This window comes from Hemicordylus capensis, chromosome 2, assembly GCF_027244095.1.
Source record: "Hemicordylus capensis ecotype Gifberg chromosome 2, rHemCap1.1.pri, whole genome shotgun sequence".
Classification (NCBI taxonomy): domain Eukaryota; kingdom Metazoa; phylum Chordata; class Lepidosauria; order Squamata; family Cordylidae; genus Hemicordylus; species Hemicordylus capensis.
This window is the reverse complement of record NC_069658.1, coordinates 291,388,253-291,408,963: the sequence shown is the minus strand read 5'-3', so window position 1 is coordinate 291,408,963 and position 20,711 is coordinate 291,388,253. Positions and strand designations below refer to the sequence as shown.

General features: G+C 45.7%; 1 long non-coding RNA gene across 1 annotated transcript; it reads left to right on the top strand.

The window, feature by feature from the left end:
* Nucleotides 1-672: 672 nt before the first annotated feature.
* On the top strand, nucleotides 673-5,415 carry LOC128342093 (uncharacterized). Its single transcript, XR_008314770.1, has 3 exons — nucleotides 673-1,052; nucleotides 3,539-3,623; nucleotides 5,120-5,415. It is a non-coding gene; the product is annotated as an uncharacterized LOC128342093 (long non-coding RNA).
* The last annotated feature ends 15,296 nt before the right edge of the window (nucleotides 5,416-20,711 follow it).

Genomic DNA, 20,711 nt, shown 5'->3' with positions numbered 1-20,711 from the left:
TCCCTTCTCCTCCTCGCTGCTGCCTTCCTCTGGGTTGGGCACTGCCTCACGCTCTGATAGGCAGCCGCTCTCCCTCCAGGGGTTGGAGCAGCAGCAAAGGGGCTTCCCTGGGCAGGAGCTGCTTCTGCCTTCCAAGTCGGGGCTCCGCCTTGGGCTGCCTCACCCGGGAGGAGGGAAGGAAGGAGCAGCAGGACGCGGGTCGGTTTCTAGCAGGCAGCCTGCAGGGAGATCACCTTTCCCTCCTCCTCCTGTCCCAAGGAAGGACACAAGGACAACAGCCCTGCTGCTGGATTGGCCCGGGGCGGCCCATCCAGCCCAGCATCCTGTTCCCCAGAGCGCCCCCCAGACCCACGGGCAAGGGTGGGGGGGCAGGCCCGCTCTCCTCCCGCTGTGTCTCCCCTGCCACTGGCATTGGGCTTGCCTCTGAGCCTGGAGGTGGCCTAGAGCGCTCCGGATAGTAGGTCGCTAGCCCTAGCTGCCCACCCGCGGGGCACACAGCACTGAGGTTTTCAACAGGCAAGACTTGGCCTGTTGTAAGAAGAAGAAGAGTGCCCCTGAGCCTGAGCAGACCGCCCCCGTTTGGAGGGACAAGGGGCACTTTGGCAAGCAGCGGCCTGCCTGGCTCCCCACAGAGACAGTGCCCAGGGCCCAGTGGGCCAGCCTTGGGGCTGCTGCTCCCACCCAGAGTCTCCGACTCCTCCAACTACCAGAGGTGCAGCCGCTCCTCCTCGGAGGGGGGTGGAGTGCTGCTCAGGCCCCCTTGCCCCCCCAACCTTGCAAGCCTGGAGTAAGTGTGTCCTTCCCTGCTCTCCTGGAAAAACGGTCCCAATCTCGCCATGCACAGTCATATCTGGGTTGTGTGTGTGTGTGAATCCAGAAGAACTTTCCTCTCTTCCTTCTGCACTTGCAGTAGCTAACCTGGGTCGAATCCTGCCTGTCGGATTCGATGCCTGCCACTCTACATATGAGGTGAAGGCCCGAGAGCACAGCGAACAGAGCACAGCCAGCAAGGATAGCAAACAGGATGTAGGAGTTTTGCAGGAGAAGAGAACGTAAGTACATATCCCTCCCTCGTTTCCCTCATATTCTTGGGAAAGGCTGTTTGGACAGTTAAATAGTTGACCATTACAGCTGAGACCTATCCTTATCAACTATCTAATAAACGGACAATAAGCTCCCTAAATACTGTAAAGAGCCAACAAAAACAGTATGAAGATAGAAGGTCAGCAGGGGAAGGGGAACTTCCCAGTGTATTGCACAGAGTGCCACATGTATGACTATTTGCCCCATGGGCAGAAGTCATGGGTGTGTGCTTGGTGCAAGGAGCTCCTGGCTCTCAGGGAACAAATCCGTTCCCTGGAGACCAAGGTGGCGGATCTGGAGAAGCTCAGAGAGACAGAGAAGCATGTGGACGAGATCTTCAAGGATGTGATAGAAGCATCCCACTCCAGGGCTGGTAGCTCCTCTGCTGTCAGGGAGAATGAAGGTCTTGGGCAAGGAAGACATCGGTCTGAGGAAGAGGGAAATGCTCCTTTAGAAGGGACCCCTTCCGTGGATGATGAGCCCATATCCTCTCGCACAGGGGATACTCCTCTGGGGGGTGGGGGCCTCCTTGTAGTTGGTGATTCGATCATTTCAAATATTCATAAAAAATTGTAGGAACGTCCGATTGCTTCAGGGTTTGGGTAGATGTTGGCACCCATGGGTGCTCCACAATAGGGAATAATGGGCTTGTTTGAGTCCCATTATACCCTATGGGGAAAAATAAAATTCAAAATTTCATAAAATATTGTACGAGTATTCGATTGCTTTGGGGTTTGGATGGTAGGTACCCATGGGTGCCAGCTACCACTCCTCCCATTTTTGGAGGTTTGAACCAGTTCAAAATGGTTCAAATTCGAACTGAACCAGGGGCTTCGAGCAAAACCAAATCCAAACCTCCCCCTTCTTGTTCCAACCCATTTTGAATTTGAGCCGAACTTGGCAAACCGGTTTCCTGCAAATTCCTAGTCAGAACCAGGACATTGAATTGAACTCGGAAGCAAATAGGCAACCAGTGTAATGACTGCAGGAGAGGTGTTACCCTGTCATTTTTTCTGGCACCCATGAGTAGGCGAGCCGCTGCATTCTGGACCCATTTTAGCTTCCTGATCGTCCTCAAAGGTAACCCTAGATAGAGAGTGTTACAATAATCTAAGCGGGAGATAACAAGGACATGGGTCACTGTCATTTAATGCCTGCCAGTCAAGGTAAGGGCGTAATTGGCAAACCAGATGATGCTGGGCAAAAGCACTTCTGGCTGCAGCCTCCACCTGCTGTTTAAGCAGGAGGCGCGAGTTCAAAAGAACCCCCAAATCATGAACAAGCTCCTTGGGGGGCAGCACCACCCCATTTAAAACAAGGTTCACATCCAGCTGTTGGCCGGTACGAGTGCTGAATAAAAGTAGTTCAGTTAGTGGGATTCAATCTGAGCTTGTTTTGATTCATCCAGACCATAACAGCTTCCAGGCATCTAGTAAGCACAGAAACAGCATCCCCAGAATGGTCTGGGATGGCGATATACAGCTGAATATCATCAGCGTATTGATGAAATCTCACCCCAAACTGGGAAATGACCTGACCCAGTGGCTTCATATAGATGTTAAAAAGGACAGGGGCAAGAACTGAACCCTGGGGAACGCCATAAAGGAGTGGCCATGAGTCAGAGCACCTGTCCTCAATGCATACCAACTGGACATGCCCGCTAAGGTAAGAACAGAACCACTGTAAGACAATGCCCCTGATACCCAACCTACGCAGGCAGTCATCAATAGTGTCAAAAGCTGCTGAGAGATCTAAAAGGACCAAGAGAGGGACACAACCCTCGTCAGGGTCCTAAAGAAGGTCATCTACAAGAGCAACCAGTGCTGTCTCTGTGCTATACCGAGGCCTGAAACCCAACTGATAAGAATTAAGATAGCTAGTTTCTTCCAAGACCTTCTCGAGGTGGGCACATACAACCCTCTCTAACACCTTCGCTAAAAAAAGGGAGGTTGGAGATCGGAAATCAGGGTCCATGGAGGGTTTCTTCAAGTGAGGGTGAACTATTGCCTTCCAGGGTTTCTTCAAGTGAGAGTGAACTATTGCCTTCTAATAGCCTTCCAGTCCCATACGTTCATCCTAAGTCCCTTTATGAGAGTTAAGAACTAATTTCAAGGCAACCAATATTAAGTCAAAACATGGGTCCTAGGGATGTGCAAACTGGTTCAAATTCAAAATGGTTCAAATTTGAACCAGTTTGGTTCGAAGGTTTGAACTTGGACCAAACAGGACATAGCCAGCAATGCCGGTCTGAGCTCAAAGCGATCGAGCCAGGTTCAGTTCGAGCTTGTTAAGAGCCAATTTGAAGGTACTAAAGGCCATTTTAGATGTTGTCCTCCATTGATTATTTTTCTTATAACACACAATCACCATCCTTTACATTGACAGTTAGGATGCTTAAAGGGTGGTTATGAGATGGTTAATATGCACTGAAAACTAATTTCTAACTCACTTCCAGAGGAGTAGCCATGTTAGCCTCCAGCAAAAACAACACTTCATGCATCTGTTGAAGAACACTGCAGTCCATGGAAGCGTATGCAGAAGTAAATGTGTTTGTTTTTAATGTGCTACAAGACTTTCTGTTATTTCTAATCCACCATCAAATAATTAACCAGGATGCTATCTCCCCCTACCACCTTGAACAAATTAAAGCAAGGTAAAGTGCTGTCGCCTTGTATGGGGCTATTCTCATGATCAGCAAAAATCGGGCTAGGAGAGCCTAGCCCGATTTTTGCTGATCGTGTAAACCACCAGGCTCGCAGGCGAGCCTGGTGGCTTAAAAGTGGCTAGCCCACTTTTGTAGCCCTCCCCAAAGCCCGGGTTTGCGGAGAAAGCACTCCAAAAACCTGGGCTTCCTGATCGTGAGTAGCTGCGGTGTGGCTCTGTGCCACAGCTGCTCATGAGTAGACCCCCGGAGGGGAGGCGAAAAGCTGCCTCCCGGCTCCGGGGGTCACCCCAGTATGCCCTGCGTGCTCACGCAGGGCATATTGGAGCTTCCGGGGGCCACGCAGCCCCCAAGCTCCCCAGCCCCTGCCGGCTCCGTCACGAAGTCGGCAATCATGTGGGCAGCCGATCTGGCCACCCAGGGCTCCATCCCCGCTCGTGTGTGGGGAGACCGGGCTTAGCCTGCTCTCCCTGAGCACTCTCAAGAACCGGGTCTCACTGATCATGAGACCCGGCTCTATAGGTGATGAAATATTGTATAAAGTAGAGAAAAATACTTCAGGCTCATTGCAGAATGTAGCAGGGTGTCAATTAGGTGTGTGCATGGACTGTGGTGTGGCAGTTCGCAATCTGGCAGGCTGGAGTATTGGTGGTCCACAGTCCAGTGGACTGGTCCGGCCGAACCTCAGTCTGGCAGTTCAAGGTGGCCCTGGGGTGGTGATGAGCGGCACCTTGAACAGTGAAGATGGAGGGCCTTACCAGCCAGACTGCCTCTCCAAGCAGCTTCCTACTGCTGCTGCAGGACTCCCCCACAACAGCCTGAGCATAGCACCAGCATGCATCCATCACTCACCTATACTCCGTGCATGGTAACACTGGAGAAATAAAGATCTTGCTCTGAATGTCACAAAATGATGGGCAGCCACAGTATTTTTAAACATCTTTCTAAAAATATTTCCTTGCATTTTTCTCCAGTACTATCATAATGTTTTTGTACATCACTCCCCAAATCCTCTAATGCAGAGGTGCACAGAGAATGCTTAAGCAAACATTGACACAAATCTGCATTATTAGCCAAATGTCTCTGTTTTTCTAATTATGTCACACACTTGATTAAGAAGACTTGCAGCTTTTATGTTAAGCATGCAAATCCTTCATAGTAGGAACTGTTCATTCATTGATTGGTATCTGCTAAAACCACTCTATGTCAGCAGGTTGGAATGCATCTGCTTGCAGCAGCACAAGTATGCCCCCTTCTGAAGAAACTGATTAATGACAGATCTGTGATGCATTTGCTTGGACAGTTAGTGTGTGGGCATCTTAGTATGACATCAAGCATGAGCTAATTATTTACTGTTTCTTTCACTTCTTGTAGAGCTTCATGTCGTTCCTGGATGGAATCCTGTGCCAGAAAACAAAAGTCTGACATAATTAGGGACTGAGATTTCTTCTTTCTTAAAACTCCACATCTGCTCTACATTTTTAGATGGAATAGTCAAAGAACATTTTGTACTATTGCCTTAGATGAAATAGGTAAATATGCACAACATTTGCATCCAAATTCCAATTTCCTTATTCAGGCTTTATCTAAACTTTACCCAGGTAAAATTCTGATTGCATTGTTGTTGTTGTTGTTTTAAGACAGGTAATGCATAAAAGAAAAAGGATGATCATAAACTGAATGCCTAGAAATGTATTTCAGGATTTTATTTATGTATATATGTCTGATTGACAGGGCCTCATGGAAGCAACTCTGGGAGCTGATGTTTTGTGTGCTCATTGACAAGTCTCAGTTAATGCCACATGTTTATTGGAAGCCAACAGGGGGACAAAAGCCCTATTCACACATTATAGTCAATACTCATGCAATCTGTGTATAATGTACACAGGCATAGATCTGTACACAAATACAGTTCTTCATATGTTGTGTTGAACTCAGGTATACACTTCCTCTCTGTACCATGTGCTTAAGGGGGCTGTAACCAGGTTCACTTTTAAAATGAACGCAGTCATTCACACAAAAACATGTATGTGTGTACAGATATCTAAATGCAAGTAAAACATAATAAGTCTATTCACATGACCTTTTTAGCCAAGTGAGAGGGCTGGGAGGAAGCAGGAGCGCTTTATGGGCCCCACGGCTCATGCGCCCACACAACCCGTGCTGCTCCCAGCATTGTGGGCATCCTGGAGGTCAGGAAAATGCAGCCCAGCCTCCAGATATCCTTAAATGCACCGCATGAAGAGCATGGTGCATTGAGGGATTTCCCCTCAGCTGGGCACTCTAGGCACCCGGCTCTGTGTCTACTCAGGCTACCTGCAGTTCGACACATGACTAGGGACCTGGGGGAAAGGAAGTACTTGCACCCTTCTACCCAGGTAAAAGCCCAGGTAAAAACCCTGGGCTACTTGGCAGGGCAGCACTGGGATCGACCACAATCGCAACACTTCACATGAGCATCCTTTCTCGGGTAGGAATGCACAAAACCAGGTAAGGCTGCTTGTTTGAATAGCCCCAGTGTCTGAATAGAGTTGAAATCTTTTGACATAATGAGAAGGTTCGCAGTTGCCCACTTGGTGAGCTACTGAGCTACAGAAGGAATCATCTTCCTAGTCACTAATGTGGTCCCAGTTTTGAAGTGACTCAGATCACCCAGGTAAGCCTCAGAAGGAAGGGCAATGAAGCTGGGTCCCCTGCCTGGTCTTCTGGTCCCACTCAAAAAAACCACCTGTCTCATTCCACTCTCACACTGAATGTCTTTGGGAAAGTATACAGTAAACTTAACCTATCTGACAGGGCCATTATGAACATAAATAACTGAAAAGCACCATAGAATTTTTTAAAAGACAAAGCAATCTGCCTTTTTACTCTTGATTAACTAGCTGAAAGAAAATATCAGCTATGTTTCATCTTGATTGCAAAGCTCAACTTCTGGATGTTATTTAAACCGATGTTGAGATATTAAACAGTTTCAGTCTCATCCCTTATCCACTTCTGTATTCAGAATCACCAATGTGGATTAAATCTCATTGGACCCATAACTATATACTGAAAGGTGGAGAGCAACGATTTTCTACTTTATGATCCCTCTTATTGCAAAGTATAAGTGATAAATAATCAGCATTAAGTCATCTTCAGTATGTGGCCTTGCTTTTTTTTTTTAAGTTCCTTATAGGATTATAATTGCTATATTCCTGTCAGGCCATAGCTAGGGAGGTCCAATTGTGAAGCAAGGAGATGAAGATCAAAAACATCAGAGGTAGCATATGTGGTCAAGGCAGGCTGAAGCTTAGTGCTGGACTGGGTGGATAAAGATCAGAAGGGCCAGAAGCAGAAGACATGGTTGAGGACAGATGAGTGGTCAAGCACTGTTTTATATGGGCAAGACAGAGTAAGGCTGTTGCTCACTCAAGTGACATTGCATAGACTGAGGAACCAAGCCAAGACCAGCTTATGGTAATATGGGTTCAGCTATTGGTCTCCCACGCCCCCTGGGCTGAAGAGCTACAATACTGTTTCTCACCAGTATATGGATAGTGCCACAATGCAACAAAGAGCAGGCCAGTACTCCTCCTGCCGGGAAGCTGCTGTGATGGCTCAGAGAGGAAGGCACCTGAACTCTACTGCCAGATTTAATACCTCTTTGTGCCCGTTAGTTCCTTGGATAGGTTTTGTAAGAGAGCGAGAGCGAGCTGTGAATTATTGAAAGGCTAGAAGCCCTTTGAGGATGTAGGGCTTCTCTTGGATGTATCTGATGTCTCATGGGAGTATTTGCTCTTTACCTCCTCTAAAATGGAGTATGTTCTTAAAGACCCAAACAAAAACTGAATAGGCAAAAAATAAAATAAAATAAAATAAAATAAAATAAAAATAAAATAAAATAATCTGATGGGCACTACCTTGATGAGGTGGAGGGGCTTGTGAGATTCGAGGATGCAGAGGGCTATGCTGGAGGGTCACCCAAACCAGACAGGCCTCTGCTGAGAAGCCAGACTAAAGGTGCCTAATCCCATAACCATGGTGAGAACCAGAAAAACAAATTTTATACCGGATCGGTCATCACCTGGGTCAACAAGGGCCGCGTCGAATGCTAGAGTCCCTGGGCAGTTGTCGAAAAATGGGTTAGAGGACTCAGGATCTTCAGCTGAGCAACCAGGGCTGGAGACTGTAGAGCTACTGGAAGAACAAACTCAATGTCAAAAGTATACAGTCACAAAAAATCGAGAAATTATTAAGGCCACACTGCTAGGGAGAGAACGAATACTACGAAGATGTCTTTAATTTTTCTTTAGTTATCCTAGACCCTTGGAAAGGGCCCGATAATTAAAGTACCAAATCCAGTCAGTAACATATGGTAGACAGTGTGTAAATAGAATAATAATAAAATCATCATCATCATCATCATCATCATCATCATCATCATCATCATCCCCCAGTGAGGCACTACCTTGATGTGGTTGTGGGGCTTGTGTGCTCTGATGAAGGTGAGAGCTATGCCAGAGGTCCAACCATACTGGACAGGTCTCACCAGAGGAGCCAGACAAAGAGTGCCTCTCCCATCAACAATATGGTGAGACGTAACTTTAATAAATCTATACCGGATCGGTCGTCGCCCAGGTCAACAAGGACCGCGCCCGGTGCTGGAGTCCCTGGACATCTGGTGGCAAGTGGGCAACAGGACTTAGGATCTTCAGTTGAGCAACCAGGGCTGGAGACAGCAAAGCTACTGGAAGAAACGCCGCTTAACCGAAAAAAATATACAAGGCATCCCAGGTCCTTGGGAAGGACTCGATGTCTGGATAAAACAAACTAGTCAATAACACCTGTCTGACTGTGTAAACAAGAAATAATAATGATAAAACATGATTTGTTAGCCACCCCATAACAAATTGTTCCTCTGGACAGCTCACAGCACATATAACAAGTTAAACAACATATACATTGGCAGATATCAATAACATTTAACGCAACATATTCTCACATATTTCCTCCCCACCCACCCCATTTCTTTTAAGGGTACAATTTCAGCTGGTCCAAATAAAGTAAATCGTCTTATTTTTCTTGCAGAATGGATAAGCTCCAGCATGAGAGTCCTGACTTAAACTCTGCAAGGCAACCACTCTCCTCTGTTCCTCCAAACAGTAGCTGCTTTTCACCCAGATAAAAATCAGGTTTTATCATGCCCTGCAATTAAATACTATATACTGTACATAATAAACAGCAAACAAAATAAATCCCCTGGCTGCTCTTCTAATTAACTGCATAACTGCTTTCCTAATCAGGGGGTTAAAACTAATCCAATTTTTTTTTCATTCATAAAATAGAATAGTCTTCCTTCTATTCCCTCTCTCGAAGTATCCTTGTTCTGCCCATGGTAGAGCCTACTGTTCCTAGCTCACACACAGCAGACTGAACCAACTATAACAGATTTATGGGTGTGGGGGGGTTACATTCTATTGGTATATTCAAGTGTCCTACCCAGTTAATGATCTTCAGAACAAGCCTAACTTGTGCTTTTAATACTGGCTTTATTTAAAAATATACACATGCGGGGGGGCTGTGCATGCTCCTGATTTTTTGACAAACTGCAAGTAAACAACAGGCACAGTGGAAAGTGCTCAGCTCCCGCTGGGGAGGACAGCACCATACTACCCAGCTTTCGTACCCAGCAGTTGAACAAGGTAGGACAAAAAGTTGTCCTACCCAGTGGGAACCTCACACACAAGCACTCCGCCCTTCTCCTAGCTTTTTGTTTACTCACAGATGATCAGAAACTGAGAGCATGCACAGGTCCTGAAACTACCCAGTCCTACAAATAGACATTTGTCCTACCCAGTTAATGATCATCAGAACAAGCCTTCTCTGAAGGAAACCATACTCAGGTTGTACGGACCTGAAACCTCTAGCCATTTAGGGAAGTAGGGACCACCTTACCATATCTGATTCATTAACCAGGTGTGGAATTCTCATCTCAGGCATTCAACTACAAACCTGCTCACTGTGGACGTGAGCATAGATGAAGTGCAGCTTTTCAGCTTGTCCTGCCCCACAGCTTGCCTTCAGAGCCTGCTCTGCTCCCACCATGATATGATTCCTTTGTGCCTGCATAATAATTTGTCTAGGAACAACTACCTGAGCATTGCAAGCAACTGCATCTTATTTATACAAATATCCCTGCCAGAATTACCATCACATGGGAAGAGCTAAAAAAAATTCACTCCTAAAAGGCATTCGCAGAGAGCATAATAATTGCATCGCCTCCGTTATCACAGTACAGAGCCAAAAATAAACCCACAATTCATCTTTGAAAGAAAGAAAGCCTTCTGCATATTATCACATCCCAGTCAACCTCGGATCACTGTTATGTAAATGTGTGCTACGACCTTTACTTTTCTGCCACTGATTCCAATGAAGCATAGCAACAATAATTCTTTTTAATGGGTGTTTGCTGAACAGCACCCTGAAAATGGGAACAATTGTTTCTCTATCTTGAAACTATTTGAAAGGTATTCAATATATCCTTCATTTCCCCTAAGGCATTTTCTACTTGTGGTAGGTTTGTAAAGCTGCGTGTTATACAGATGGCATTGCCAACTGTATTTATAAATCAAGGTTCACTTCATGGGCTTGCATGCACAAGTCTCTGTGTGGATTCACGTCATTGTATTATTTTCCTCCACTGTGAGGCAGTTTCCTTTCAGTTACTTAATGGTCTGAAAGTCCAGTATGTTCCTTGAAATGTGCATGAGTGGCATCTGTTTAGATTATAGGTCAACTGTGTTTAGTAGTTCTCAAAACAATCTGCAAGTTCTCAAAAATTAAAACTTCTGAACAAAAGTGGGCTAGTAGATCTTTATATTTTTAAAACCAGTGTCACTGTATTCAATAGTTCTTCTCACTGGTCTCTGATTGTCATTAAAGATTTCCTAGCCTGGCTTGGCTCCTTCTCTGATGCTTCAGCAATCCATTTATGTAATGGTTCTCCATGAAGGTGGCTGAATGGAATAAGAAGAGCTATCTAGTTTAAACAAAGGGAAAGGATGGCCCCATTCGCACGTAATGCCAAACCAGAGTTGAATGGGTCAGAGGTTGGAATTTGTATATGTCTGAATGTGTGAAACTGCAGTTTTGCAAAAAAAAATTCCAAATTAAACCTTTGGTTTGTATTGAGTTTTGCTTTTCCAGCCTGAGGTTTGAAGGCAGCATAGTGCAGCAGCACTATGTCCGAATGCCACAGTGTCATGCTGTTTCTGGAACTGAAATAATAGAGAGGCTGGTTCAGACCCACCCAAGAATGTGCCCTCTCCATGGCTGCAGTGCTTCTTGATGGCTGCCTCTCCAAGCACTTGCCCTGCCCGCTGTCTCTGCACTCCTCAAGCACCACCTTGTCCCATGTCCAGCTTCTGAACCTTTCAAAGTGAAAATTCACATTGGGGGATACCTGCTTCCCACGGTATCTCCCCCACCCCCGGGCACCCAGAAGAGAAAAGGGACGGGATGGCAAGATGGGCAATAAGTGTTTTGTTCTCCAAAAATAAATTGGTGAAACAATATGTTCACAAGCATATGTTTATGGTGGCATCAAAAACTGGACAACCCAATTAGACTGATGCAAAGATAACATATGGCAAGGCTATGATACCAGCAGTTGGATTTAAAAGGCAGCCCCACCCAGGAATTCTTGAATGTCTCTGCTCTGTTTTTTGTACAATAAATTTGGGAAAGAAAGAGTCCAGCCCCTTCTTCTTTGATGCAAGAATGCACTCTATGGCATTACTCATGAGAAGAAACATTCAGGGTTACAAAGGGATTGGGCAAAATCACTAATAATGTGTGATGATGCCCCTTTTCCCAAGGACCACTCTTTCATGAAAGTGAAAGGCCATGGAGTCACCCATGCACTACTCAAGAGAAGAACTATCCTAGGGTACACAGAGATATCCTTAAGAAGGATATTGTAGAACTGGAAAAGATGCAGAAGAGGGCAACCAAGATGATCAGCAGCCTGGAGCACCTTCCTTATGAGGCTAGGCTACAGCATCTGGGGCTCTTTACCTTGGAGAAGAGGCGACTAAGGGGAGAAATGATTGAGGTATATACAGTTATGCATGGAGTGGAGAGGGTGGTCAGAGAGAAAATTTTCTCTCACACAACAGAAACAGGGGTCACCCCATGAAACTGAAGGTCGAGAAATTTAGGGCCAACAAGAGGAAGTACTTTTTCACACAGCTCATAATTAATCTATGGAATTCTTTGCCATGGGAAGTGGTGATGGCCACCAGCTTGGATGGCTTTAAAAGGCCAGGTATATCAATGGCTACTAGTCTGGTGGCTGTGGGCCGCCTCCAGCCTCAGAGGCACAATGCCTCTCAATACCAGTTGCAAGGGAGAAACAGCAGGAGAGAGGCCATGCACATACGGTACCTCTTGCCTGTGGGCTTTAGGAGTGTGCACGGTTCGGTACTGGCACAATGTAAAAGACCTCCAGACCGGTTTGGAGGTCCGGTGGTCCGGGAGGGCGGGGGCATGTAGGTTTAAGGGGGGGTAGTACTTACCCCCCCCCCGCCGCTCTTCCCCCTCCGGCGCTGGTGTGTTTTAAAATCTTCCTGGGGCGGCAGAGTTCCTCTCTGCCGCCCCTGCCCTGGTCGTTGTCAACCCAAGCCTTCAAAGGAGTACAGCCAGTGGCGCGCATGCACCCTGCGCGGCACGCACGCTTGTCTACACTGCTGGCGCGCGCCATGACGTATGTGGCGCATGCGCGCTGGGCACATGCAGTGGCCACTACTCCTTGCTTCAGAGGAACGTTTCTTTTTCATGTTTTATAAATTCTATTAACCAGAGATAATGGGGGCCCAACACAAGCATGACCCTCTTTATTTGGAAGGCGTAACACATAAGAAAGCAGTCTGACAGAGGACCGAAGGCCTTGGACCCTTTGATCCTCCCCAGTGGACTGGCCCTCTCATTTATTTATTTATTTTATTTATTGTTAGATTTATATACCGCCTTTCATTAAAAACAATCCCAAGGCGGTTTACAAAAGTTAAAACACATAATAAAAATGAGTTTAAAGTATTTAGCTAAAAATATAAAAACAATCTGATATTAAAATATATAATATACAAACACAGAAAACTATACATGGATACATGAGAGGACTTATCTCTGGGTGGCAGCTGACACAGGGGGAGGAGTGTATTTGGGTGTTCCTGAACTGCTTTGCTGGGGTCTGACATCACAAGAGCATCATTGGTCACAGTGGGCCAGACCCCAGGATCCTTTGCCTTCCCACATATACACATTCCTTTCTAGGAAGTCATCAAGATCCCTTCCCTGAAAATGTTCTGACACCTTGCCCACAGTCTGGCAACACGAACGCTATGAAGCTTGCTGAAATGCAGATTCAGTGGACCAGGAAGAGAGAGGGGCTCCCCTACCCTCAAACTGGAGGTTCCTGGTCAATGGTTGAATGAACGTCTGCGATGCAATTCACATTTTAAAAGATTAACCTCGGGTTTGTCTACCCACGGTTTCCCATTTCATGAAAATGTGACCAATATCTAGTTTAATCTTTGCTGTGAAGCAGGATCAACAACCCAGCAACCACAATGGAATAGCTCAAACTAGGTGACCAGAAGAGATGTGCACGGAACCAGCCAGCCCAGTTCAGTTTGAATCTGGACCAGATTCAAGCCCCCCAAGTGGCTTGGTTCGGGCTTGATCAAACCCAGGCCTGGTCTAGCTCAGGCCATTGGGCTGGCTCAAGGGCGGCCATATTTGTAAAGGGGAATCCAGCAAGGATTCCCTTCTACAAGTAAAGGGCTATGGTGTGGGCGGTGTGTGTGTGAGCGGAAAGTTCTCCCTTTTAACTTCAAAAACACACTGTTGCATGGCAGGATGAGGCCAATGGTGGCTGCAGAGGATGCAGGGAGGGTGGTGAGGGCTATGGTGGGAAGCATGGTAAAAGTTTCCCCTTTTACCAGCCCACACTGTCATTTGAGAGGCAGGCAGGGAACTGGAAGGAGTTCTTGCTGCTCCTACCAGCCCCTTCCCCCCAAAAAGCAACAGCATGTTTTTTAAGGCAAAAGGGGGAACTTTCCCCTCATCTGCCACTGCAGCCCTTTATCTTTAAAGAAAAATCTTGGCAGGATTCCCCTTTACCAGTATGGCCCTCGAGCCAGCTCATGCATGGGGACTGGACTGAGCCCCTGCTGGTTCAGCTTGAGTGTGAGCCTTTGAGCCCACCTGGCTTGAGTGTGAACTGGCTCGAGGGCAAGCCAGTTCACACAACCCTAGTCACCAGAGCAACATTGTGCCACAAAGAACAGCTGTATGATGAAAGATCTGCCAACATAGCAGCTGGCTAGCAAATATGGAGATAAAACTACATGGACAACTTGATATACCAATTGCTGATGCTGCAGGCATTTGTCAGAGTTTTCCAGCCAGCATAAGACCTGGAGGGCCACATTCTCTGTTGAAGGTATGGCCATCACAAAATTTGCTGCATTTGCTACCACAGACAATAGAGTTGTGTAAACCCCACCCCCACCACCAAAGTACACTTTGTGATAACAGCACAAAACATGGTATACATGCAAAGGGTACCTGATGATGCTCAAAAGAAGATAGAGAGACATTTAATATTCTTGGATGTACATATCAGTGAATTCTGTGCTGTGCCTGAATTATGTGGGAAGATGTAAGAGGTGCTTAATGAAATCCAGAAGCACCAAGCCCTGATCCTCCCAGTCCAAATAATGGCTCCTTTGTAGCCATCTTAAAAAGGAAGCCAAGAAGGGTCCTTATAAAAGCTGAGGGACGCCCCCCCCCCAACACACACGGCATACAAATATGCCATTTGTATATGTCAGGTTTCTTTTTCTTAACTGTAGAGCCCCACAATCAGTGAGAAAGGGCTCCAATCTGCAGGGGAGGAAGCTCTAAAATACTTTCTTTCCCAGCAGACTCCCAGAGGGCTCCTTCCTGGGTGGGCGAATTGTCTGCCCAGATGATTACCACCAAATGCCAACAGTGTGGAGAGTCAGGGGCTGGGATGTATCTTCCCAAAGAAGGCCTAGCCTGCTCTCCCCGCAGACGAGCAGCCTCCAAGCCGTGGGCAGCCAGACCAGCCGCCCACAAGACTGCTGGCTCTGTCACAGAGGATTGCATGAGCGGATTCATGCGAGTGAGCGGGGCATTCTGGAGAGGCCAGTGATGCCAGGCAGCTGGCTGCAGCCTCCTAGTTGGGGGTCTACTTGTGTGTCGCCGCCCATGGCGGCAGCACACAAGCAAAACAATGAGGTTAACAGAGCAATCACCCCATTAACCTCATTTAAGGGGAGGGGAAATTAAGGGGAGGAGGAATTAGGCATGCTAGCCACCTCGGAACCACTGGGCTCACCTGCGAGCCAAGTGGTTCCGGCGATCAGGTTCCCTTAGCGCGCTTTCTACTGATCATGGGAATAGCTTCAATGTGTGGGAGCATGGTGCATTATCAGGATCCTTCTGGCACTGGCCAGGAAGCTACTCATGTGTAAGTGCCACATGGAGCCATGCAGCACCAACACACGGGCACTAAGCCTGGTTTAAGTGCACCCTCACACCCCAAACCTGGTCTAAGCAGCAGGCTCCCTAAACAGGTTTGCTGGTGTGCCGCTGCTGGGAGCTGTGTAGCTCCTGGTAGTTCACACCCGCTGGCAAAACTGGGCTGGGCTTCCTTAGCCTGGTTTTGCCTGCATGTGTGAATAGCCCCATAGAATTCAAACTCATTCTAACTAGTTTGCCAGTGCAAACAGTTAATTCCCAACTGCTTTCTTCTCCAACACTGATTTTTGCAGCTTGTAAAAACAACAATTGAGGCTACATGGTATAACAGTGGTAAATATAGTGGTAAAAATAGAAATATAGAATAGTGGTGGTATAGAAATCAGAATAAATAAATAATATATAAATAGATAGATAGATAGATAATGGTGCTAAATAAAAATACATATTTTATTTTATTTCCAGCACGGGAATCATCCCAATATGATCCAATGGATCCTGTATTGGTTTAGAACTGGACTAAAGACCTTGCTGAGGTGTTATGAACTCACTTGGTGCCTAGATCAACCCCAAGTATTTACACCCAAAAAGGAGGCTGCAGAAGAAAGTGTAGGATGTTGGTTCCTTCCACAAGAACCATTTGTGGGTATGGCTGTACCCAAAACCTGTGGGGTAGGAGGTGGGAAACAGACTTTACAACTACAGCTCTGTAAGAGAGAAGTCATGTGTAGTGCTTTGAATTCAGGTCACACTTTAGTAACTATGTACACGTTCTCCTCTGCAATTACCTGGCACAACCAGAATGCAGGTAATAACATTGCAGGGCAGGCAGCATCTGACAAAAGGACTGTCTTCCCCACTGCTGGGTAAGCAACTGAGCTTGGAAGCCATTAGCAGTCCTGTGACTGCTCTGATTTCTTCACAGTCACACTGCTTACTGTGTTCAGGGAGAATTGCCTGAATCAACACCCCAACACCCTCTGAGCCCCAAATATCTGTGTGGGTAAGCCAAACAAACCCCCAAAGGGTTCGGTTTCCAGAGTGGAGAGGCTGAAATGCTAAAGTCAGCCATTCCTCTGCATGCACATTGCATTCTGGGTCCATAAAGGACCCAGAGCGTGCTTTCCCCCTTCACCGGCAGACTGCCAATTGCCAACCAGGCGCACATGTGGGCATGTGATCGGCAACATTTTATTCTGTAGTTGGTCATCTGCGGAAAGGCAAGTAGAAGCCTGCCTTCCCACCCGCTCTCCCTGCAGCCCAGATAAGAGGTTGTGAGAATGACGTTATAGTCACACAAATGTTCTAATTTGTTTAATCCTATCCCACTAGGACACTAAACGATTTGGTAAAGATCAAGATCTAAACATAAACAAAATTATGATTCTGGCTGCAGAGCATTTCCATATATCATCAGCCATTTTAAAATGTCACCATAATAATACATCCTGAAGGTTGCTGAAGATTAGATATCAGGTAAAACATTGTTGACTGGTGTCTGTCTACCCATCTTCAATTTGCCCAGATTGACATGCAGTTCATGGGTTTGTGTCATCTCAACCATCAGAGAACAGCTTTAGAGGTACAATAACTGCTTTGCACTCCAAAGTGTAACAACTTTTTAAATTTCATAGCTATATTTTCAGATCTTGACCTTCACCAAGAACTTCTCTAACGTCCCATTTGAACAGGATTAACACAGCAGTGCATTTATCAGATTATACTTATTCTGACAGTGCTGAGAGCCTTCTGCTCCTTCAACACACACCCATATATTTTAGCTACAGTCATAGGCACAAACAGAACATTGAGCAATGTTTTTCAAGAATTAGGTGTTCACATCTTCAGTCTCATTATCTGATTGCTAAATTAATCAAAGGCAGTACAGTCAGTTGAAGTTTCATATAAAACTTCATTGTAACATCTTTATGTTTTACGTTAGCGAAGTGGAAAGCGTTATTTGTTTTAAAAATATGATTTGGTTTTAAAATACAATATACATATCTGTACATCATATGCACATATCAATCAAAAATCTATCCACTGTCCCAGTGTTTCCCTAGTCTGCCCACCCAGGACTGCCCAAACACATGAAGTTCTCAAAAGTCTTAATCAAACAAGATGGTAAGTCAAAAAAATCAAACACATTGAATTGATTACAGGAAAATATAAGGGGGAAAGGAAGATAAATATCCTACAAGAGTACAACTACTAGTTTGAATTTTACATATTGGCCAGGAGACAAGGAATTGTGAAGACAGTTCTATGAGCCAACAGGGATCTGCAACTAGTTTTTCTCCTGCAGCAGCATCCCAAACTAGCAAATTGCTCTTGAAACCGAGAGTTCTATAGTGTTTTGTTTTTTTTAAGAAATAAAAGAAGGGAGTTTCAAAAACTCCCAGGTTTTTGTGATCTATCAGGATGCTGCATTACCTGATGCTCGCATGGCCCCATGGAATCTGGTGGCACATCTGGGGCATGCGGCATCCCTCTTTTGGGCCTTCCTCTCTCCCCTAACAAGGATGCTGGCAAGGAGGACACAGGTCTTCTGGGTCTGGGCATAGCCAACCAGGCAAGGCAGAGGGAGCTGCGCAGTACAACACCAGTGGGGCTGAACTGTCGGGGAAACAGGAAATAGAAAATGAGACTAGGGTGGGGCTTAGAGTGGGCTTTGGGCCCTGTCAGCTCTGTACTGAAGCATTTAAACGGAGGCAGCCAACGATGATGAAGGCTGGTCTTGAGGAAAGGGGCCAGAGTTCTCCTGGAGAGGAACAGCAAGCCAGGAGGAGGAACAGAGTGATTGAGCAACCCCCTCCCCTGGACTACCCTGAGGCTGACCCCTGCTGGCAAAACCCAAGATAAAGTAATGTCCATTGCAATACTGGGTTGTGTACAGATAAAGAAAATCACAAGTATCCCTTAAAAAAAAACAAGAAGCATTTCTTGGACTGTAATCCTATGTGCACTTACCTAGGAGTAAGTCAGAACAGGTCATGTTAGGAAGGGAACAAAGGCTCTTTAGTGCATCCTTTGCTGTGCAGCAGGATCATCCAACTCTCACCCAGAACACAAGAGTGGCACAAGCACAGAGCAGTTATAAGCAGAAAGGTTTGCCAGGCTAGCAGCTGGTTAGGAAACGTATCAGGAAATAACAAAAATATGAACAACCTCATGTGTTGGTTTCTGCTATTGGAAACATTTGGTTGAGTTTTACAGCCAAAAAAAATCCTGGAGGACCAAATTCTCTAGTCGGGTTATGGCCACTGAGCTGGCATAAAATGGGCATCATCAAATGGCAAATATGCAGCAGAATAGCTCCTGCAAACAGGTCAATTCCCAGCTGGCCTTGCCATATCTTGTCAGGATTGCTGTCCTTTTCATAAATAGGAGGCCATCTTGAAAAATCCAGTTCCGGTATAGAAGCTTTTAAGCTTCCCATTTCTTAGTTCCAAAGTTCAATTTACATTATTTATACACAGACATCTGTGTTCTTTTTCTATCTTCAGTATCCCCCACCCACCCAATATCTCTGCTGGTTTATTGTTCTTTCTGAACTGCAATAAAAATAACCTGCTATGTCACAATCCTGGAACAGTAGGAGGTTTAATCTATTCCCTCAACAATTGAACATCAAGTCCTTGGAATGAAAAGACTGCTAGAAGTTGCAGAAGAAAAGAGCAATGCCATGTTTTCAGTACTGTTCACTGTGCATTCTAGAAGTTCTTATATATTGACAGAATGACTAACTGATATTGATATCTTGCTATCCAGTTAAATGCAGGAGATATAATTTAAGAATAAACAACTGCAGTGGCAAACATTAATGATCATGGGAAATATTGCATATGTAGACACAAACATCTGCAAGGACAGTTGCACTGTAATCCCAATATCAATATGTATTTTTCTATGTTATAAAATGTTTCCCAAAATCAATCCCAAACAGGAATTTTCCAAGCAATGGTTTAATGGGTGAAAGTTGTCCCTTGTTTTATGTGCGTGTTTTTAAATTATGCATTAAAGAGGTCTTTGAGAAAGCTTGTGGAGTTTGTAAGATGGCATCTCGTTATACCATTTTACTCGAAATTGTCCCATTCCAATCTGACTATGTGTGAGTGATTCAACCAGAAATCAGGGCATGCTTACTCACAGTCACTAATATACCCTAGGGATATGTAGAGGAAACCCCCGAGTAATTTCACTGCCTGACATCCACAGCAGCAGGATGCTGGTGGAATGTGCAAATTTGCACTAACACAAGATGTTAGTGCGGGGTGGGGGAATGGGGTTTTGTACAAAAGCACTCTTGTACAATAGCACTCTTGCGCAAGCGTTCCCATTATGATTAATGAGGTGAGTTGCAAGTGCACAACTATTGTGCAATCGCAAACATGCTTGCAGTAGCACAAGCTTGAAGCTGATTTGCAACTTGCTGTTTTGTACTAGCCTCATGTCCTCCCACAAGTGCTGTGTATATCTGGATGTCAGCTTCTGATCTTACAGAAACTGGTTAGGCATTCCTTGAAAATTTTTAAGTGGGAATTTGGAAAAACCCTGAAATTCTCTTTAAATTTCACTTTCAAAAAATGATGCCAACACCAACTCCAGGGTCAAAAGGGAATCCTGTGTTTTCTCACAAATGACACAACTGGCCCAGAAACCCCATGCATTGGGACAATTTTCTGCTACATGATCATTTCCAACAGATATCTGGCTTGTTTCTGGTTTGTAATTCTGTGAGGCTACAACTGTTCATAAAAAAGGTCTAAAGCTGGGTGGTGATTTGTATTTCATTTAGACAACTTGAGCCATATCTATTCCTGGCATAGGCAGGTGTGCTGTCCAAGAGCAGCACCAAAGATGAGGACCAGAAGTTTGCATAAACAGCTAAGCAAAGCTGTGTATGCAATCAGGATCCTTTTTGCAGCTTTAGAAATGTCCCCAAAGTGGGGTTCTAACCCAAGTTGTCTTGTTGGGGACATAAGACCGCTCTTAAAGAAGCCTTCCCTGGACCCCTTTGCGATGGATAATTACAGGCCAATCTCCAATCTCCCTTGGTTGGGCAAGGTGATTGAGAGGGTGGTGGCCGACCAGCTCCAGGAAATCTTGGAGGAAACTGATTATCTAGATCCATTTCAGACTGGCTTTAGAGCTGGCAATGGGGTTGAGACAGTCTTGGTCGGCCTGATAGATGACCTTTACCAGGGAATCGACAGAGGGAGTGTGACTCTGCTGGTTCTTCTGGATCTCTTGGCAGCGTTCGATACCATTGACCATGGTATCCTTCTGGATCACCTGGGGGAGTTGGGGATAGGGGGCACTGCCTTGCAGTGGTTCTGTTCCCATCTCTCGGGTAGATTCCAGATGGTGGAGCTTGGACACAGTTGCTCCTCAAAACAGGAGCTGTTATATGGAGTCC